This window comes from Scyliorhinus canicula, chromosome 13 (assembly GCF_902713615.1).
Source record: "Scyliorhinus canicula chromosome 13, sScyCan1.1, whole genome shotgun sequence".
NCBI classification, from domain to species: Eukaryota; Metazoa; Chordata; class Chondrichthyes; order Carcharhiniformes; family Scyliorhinidae; genus Scyliorhinus; species Scyliorhinus canicula.
Genome location: NC_052158.1, coordinates 19,956,540 through 19,962,539, shown reverse-complemented (window position 1 = coordinate 19,962,539; position 6,000 = coordinate 19,956,540). Strand labels below are relative to the sequence as shown.

The following is a 6,000-nucleotide window of genomic DNA, read 5'->3' as shown; positions in this document are numbered from 1 at the left end:
TTTTAGAAGTAGCTGGCCGCTGCAATGGGGGTCATTTATTTCTGGGTGAACGAATGAAAAGTGGTCAAAGCATTTCTTCCACAAAGCCTGTTTCTCTGGCTTCTGAGGACAATGGTGCAACGCCGCCCTCTGCTGGCCAGTGAACAAGTGGATGCGTGAATGAAAATGACAAAGGTGAATCACAGAAAGCCAGTAAGCAGGCGGGAAGCACAGTGACACAGTGGTCAGCCCTGCTGCCTCACGGCGCCAAGGACCCGGTTTGATCCCGGCCCGGGTCACTGAACGTTGGAGTTTCTACATTGTCATCGTGAATAGAGGTTTATAAGATGGTGAGGGGGATAGATAGAGTGGACTTTCAGAGACTATTTCCTCGGGTGGATGTAGCTGTTACAAGGGGGCATAACTATAAGGTTCAGGGTGGGAGATATAGGAGGGATGTCCGAGGTAGGTTCTTTACTCAGAGAGTGGTTAGGGTGTGGAATGGACTGCCTGCTGTGATAGTGGAGTAAGACACTTTAGGAACTTTCAAGCGGTTATTGGATAGGCACATGGAGCACACCAGAATGGCAGGGAGTGGGATAGCTTGATCTTGGTTTCGGACAATGCTCGGCGCAACATGGAGGGCCGAAGTTCTGTGCTGTACTGTTCTATGTTCTATGACTGCGTGGGTCTTACCCCACAACCCAAAGATGTGCAGGGTAGGAGGATTGGCCATGTTAAATTGCCCCTTAATTGGATAAAAAAAGAATTGGTACTTAATGTTTGTCTTTAAAAGGCTTGTATGCAGACACAGCAATTAATAGGAAAGCTAATCAAATGGTATAATTATGCTAGGGGAATTGAACACAAAAGTGGGCCTGCTTCTGTCAGGCACCAGTGAGATCACATTTGGAGTACTGGTTAAGGAAGGATGTAAATGTGCTGGAAGCAGTTCAGGAACGTTTTACCAGACTAATAACTGGAGAGGAGGTTGGGTGGGTTGTGTCTCATGAGGAAAGGCTAGACAGGCTCGGCTTGTTTCTGCTGGAGTTGAAGGCAACGTGATTAAAACATATCAAGATCCTGAGGGGTTTTGACAGGGTGGATGGGAGAGGATGTTTCCTCTGTGGGACAGTCTAGAACTAGAGATCTCTGTTTTAAGGGATTGCTCATTAAAACAGAGATTAGGCAAAATTTTTTCTCTGAGGACCATGAGCCTTTGGAAACTCTTGCTCAAAAGATGGCGGAAGCGGGAGTCTTTGAATAATTTTATTCAAGAATGTTATTAAGTTTTTGCATTTTAACAAACAACACCAAATTTACAAAAACAATACATCGCCATGGGGCAAGGACCAGCATGCATGAGGGGGCAGGAGAACAACAATGTGACCTGGCTCAATACAATCATTAAGACATAGCTAAATGCCTCTATAGCCCCCCAGAGACCAAGGGAGGAAAGAGGATGAAAGCCATGAGAAACCTGATGAAATAGCACCGCTCAGCTCGCAATTACCATGAGAGCTCAGAATAGATTTCCGTGCCATGCACGGACGTGCCCCAATATATATCTCCTCAACTCTAGCAGTAATGGACACACCACAGCCTCCTCTCCTCGGATACCAAACCCCTCGACACCCATGCAGGAACCAATCACGGGTTCTGCAGGTTACCACCCCGCGAGTGAAGAAATTTCTCCTCCTCTCAGTCCTAAATGATCTACCCCGCATCCTGAGACTGTATCCGCTGGTTCTAGATTCCCCAACCAGGGAAAATATTCTCCCTGCATCTAGTCTGTCCAGTCTTGTTAGAATTTTATACGTTTCAATCGGATCTCCTGTCATTCTTCTCATCTCCAGGAAATGCAGGCCTAATGAACCAACTCTTATGAAAAGTAACGAACAAAGAAAATATGCGCCAACTCCAGTTGGGCAGAACGGTAGCATTCTGGATAGCATAATTGCTTCACAGCTCCAGGGTCCCAGGTTCGATTCCGGCTGGGTCACTGCCTGTGCAGACTCTGCACATCCTCCCCGTGTGTGCGTGGCTTTCCTCTGGGTGCTCCGGTTTCCTCCCACAGTCCAAAGATGTGCAGGTTAGGTGGATTGGCCATGACAAATTGCCCTTAGTGTCCAAAATTGCCCTTAGTGTTGGGTGGGGTTACTGGGTTATGGGGATAGGATGGAGGTGTTGACCTTGGGTGGGGTGCTCTTTCCGAGAGCCGGTGCGGACTCAATGGGCCGAATGGCTGCTTCTGCACTGTGGATTCTGTGATAATCTAAAGGGGAGTTACGTTTGCCACACAACACAATACCCAGTCTCAGGCCCAGTACAGAAGCAGCATCATTCCATACATTTGTACAGAGAAGACCGGCATCAACTTGTTCAGATTATGACCAAACCTTCAGGTCACTGTCTGTGTGGGGTTCTCCCCGCGTCTGCATGGGTCTCACCCTTATAACCCAAAGAGATGTGCAGGTTAGGTGAATTGGCCATGCTAAATTGCCCCTTAATTGGAAAAAAAGAATTGGGCACTCTAAATTTATTTTTAAAAGTAATGAACCTACTCGACCCCAGGACACATAACCTACCCAGCCCATCAAAGGAAAAAGGCCCAGATTCTTAAATTCAAAACAACAAAAGGAGCCAAAATAAAAACCCGATCGGTTAGCTCTAACTGGGGAGCTATTCTCAATCCCAGTGAGGACTTAACTAACCCTGGCACCCAACTCCAACCCAACCATCCACCCATCATCCCACCCTGACTCCACTAATCTTCATTATAAACGGGGTAAGGGAGTGACAAAAACCATCACCGACCATAACCACAAGGATTATGACAATGACAGAAAGGAGTAAAATTGGCACAGACCACATTTCACAAAATCAACTCAATCTAATTTTTACTAACAGAAGATAACAGATGACACCCGCCTCGTGCTCACACACCCTTGCAGGAGAAAAAAAACAACAATAAGTAATCAACAGCACAATCACAAGGGAGTAACGTCCAAGATTATAGAAGAATTGCGGTATAATAACAGCATCTATGTTGCCTGAGAAGGCCAAAGCCAAGACGGGGTCATTGAACACTCCTCAGGATCTCGCAAGATTCAACAAACAAAGCACTTTCACTTCCACCAGCTGCCGCTCTGTCAGCCAAACCACCCTGGGGCCCCCAGCCGGGGGGATGCTCAACAAACGGCCACCGCCAACCCCTCAGACAAGCACCAAGAATGGAACAGCACAAGGCTAGTGGTCAGCGGGCCCAAATGGCCCCAGGCCTCTCAAATCAAATACTCTGTGCTTCTTGAAGCCTGATGCAGCCAGCCTCCAAATCAAGATGACTAAAGCATGGCAACCTCTTTTCATACTTTTCTTTTTAATTTTTAGAGTACCCAAATCATTTTTTCTAATTAAGGGGTAATTTAGCATGTTCAATCCACCTACCTTGCACATCTTTGGGTTGTGGGGGACGAGACCCATGGGGAGTATGTGCAAACTCCACACGGACAGTGACCCAGAACCGGGATCGAACCTGGGACCTCCGCTCTGTGAGATTGCAGTGCTACCACTGCGCCGCCCACTTTTCATACTCAATAGGGAACTCGCCTCCCACTTTTTGACAGGGACCAGGCTCACGGACACACCTTGTCCAGCCTCTGCCTCCCAAACCTGTCAGGATAGGCAACAGGCCATATAACAGGATCTTTTTAAAAATAAATTTAGAGTACCCAATTATTTTTTTCCAATTAAGGAGCAATTCAGTGTGGCCAATCCTTTGGGTTGTGGGGCAAGACCCACGCAAACACAGGGAGAATGTGCAAACTCCAGACGGACAGTGACCCAGAGCCGGGATCGAACATGGGACCTCAGCGCCGTGAGGCAGCAGGGCTAATCCATTGTGTCACCATGCTGCCCTATATATAGGATCTTACGACTCAAAGGAACATGCCCTTTCAAATTCACGCAGTCTCAGGCAACTCCACCACTCTCCAAGGGATAACTCGCAAATCTTCAAACTGAGCTCTAAAGACCTGAAATACAGTCAGATCCTCACCAGAAAAACATACTCAATAGTGGCCATCATTCGAAGTACACAGCACACCGAGCGAAAGTCGTTCACCATCACATGCCACTTCAGGCTGCGTTCCCCCCCCCTCCCCAGCCCCCCCCCCCCCCCCCCCCCCACCACCCCAGCACAACCTGACTGGCCACAATCAATAGGATTCCTACAATTTATCACAGTTCCTCTTCGCAAAATACCAATCAGGATGCCCAACGCAAGACATATATCCCTGGAAAAGTTAAACATGAGTGCAGCACGGTAGTAAAATGGTTAGCACTGTTGCCTCACAGCTCCAGGGTCCCAGGTTTGATTCCCGGCTAGGTCACTCTCTGTGCCGGGTGTGCACATTCTCCCTGTGTCTGCATGAGTTTCCTCCGGGTGCTCCGGTTTCCTCACACAGTCCAAAGATGTGCGGGTTAGGTGGATTGGCCACGCTGAATTGCCCTTAGTGTCCAAAAAATGTTAAGTTACTGGGATAGGATAGATATGCGGGCTTCAGTAGGGTGCTCTTTCCAAAGGCCGTGCAGATGGGTGGCATGACCAGGACAATGTGAACTCGGACAAAATAAAGGATTGCAAGATAAGCAGCAGAAAAATACAGTCAACTCCTTAACTTTGCAACAATCACATGAGACTCCGAGTTTGAATATTTTCAAGGCAAAGGTGGATAGATTCTTGGCAAAGATGGATAAATAAGGAGGATGCAAATTACGAGCAGAACGAATAATTGTCCGGTGACAATGGAAGGGAGCAAAATAATGGACGTAGTCAATTACTGGGTGGAAAAATAGATAATTGCAGCAAAGATAGCTCTAAAAAGAGTTCAGCGCCCTATTGGTAAGTCTCTGAATAGCAGTTCTATTTTTGATTTGTAAATCAGGGGAGAGCGCGAACGCAGTCCCCCACTACCACAAATTTTGCAGTCGAGTATCCCGCATTTGGGGACATCGCAGGCGTCAGCACACCCGAAGTGCAATGGGCTAGCCTCGTCCTGGGCGAACCACCTTCTTGATCATGGTTTCACCCCTGCCAGGATAAGTATGCTTAAAACCGCTCACAGCCTCCAAGCCCACACCACACATCACTCTTACACTCACACTTACTGCATTACACCGCTAAACTATTACTTTACTTACAATTTCCTCTCACCACAAAAGCCGGAACTTCTGTATTATTCTGACAAATGTTGGAATGTTCCTCTCTAGTAGGATATACGTTGCTTAAAAAGCCCGCTAAGCTCATTTGCATATTGTCCTTAAAAGGAGGTGAACCGCCCCTTAACGTCCCTGTCCGTCAAACAGATGGACCGTTTTTGGAATTAAAACCTCTGCCGAGTTTTGTTGAGCAAAGAAAGAATTAATTTTTCTGAAACTGGGAGAGACAGAAAAATTGAGTAGGGCATTTTTAGAGTCACGAGGATGATTGTTTTTAGAGCCATGAGGAGATTATTGAGATAGAATCTGAGGAGGAGTTTTTTGAGGCTTCAGGTTAATGTTCATGTCGATACAACCCCAGCACACACACACCCAACACACACACAGCGCCGAGGATTATATCATTATGAGTGGTATTGGCAGAGTGGGTAATCAGACGCTTTTCCCCATGGTGGAAATTTAATTACTTGATGTCATAGATTTTATGTGCGAGTGGCAGGGTGGCGCAGTGTTGGCACTGCCGCTTCGCAGCGTTGAGAACCAGGGTTTAATCCCGGCCCTGGGTCACTGACCATGTGGATTTGCACATTCTCTCCGTGTCTGCATCCCCCCCACAACCCAATGATGGGCAGAGTAAGCGGATTGGCCACGCTAAACTGCCCCTTAATTGAAAAAAAAAAGAACGGGGCAGCAGGGTAGCATGGTGGTTAGCATAAATGCTTCACAGCTCCAGGGTCCCAGGTTCGATTCCCGTCTGGGTCACTGTCTGTGTGGAGTCTGCACGTCCTCCCCCTGTGTGCG

At 47.5% G+C, this 6,000-nt stretch overlaps 1 non-coding gene across 1 annotated transcript; it reads right to left on the bottom strand.

Moving 5' to 3' along the window:
• Positions 1-4,922: 4,922 nt before the first annotated feature.
• On the bottom strand, positions 4,923-5,087 carry LOC119976837. Its single transcript, XR_005463016.1, has one exon. It is a non-coding gene; the product is annotated as a U1 spliceosomal RNA (small nuclear RNA).
• Positions 5,088-6,000: the final 913 nt, after the last annotated feature.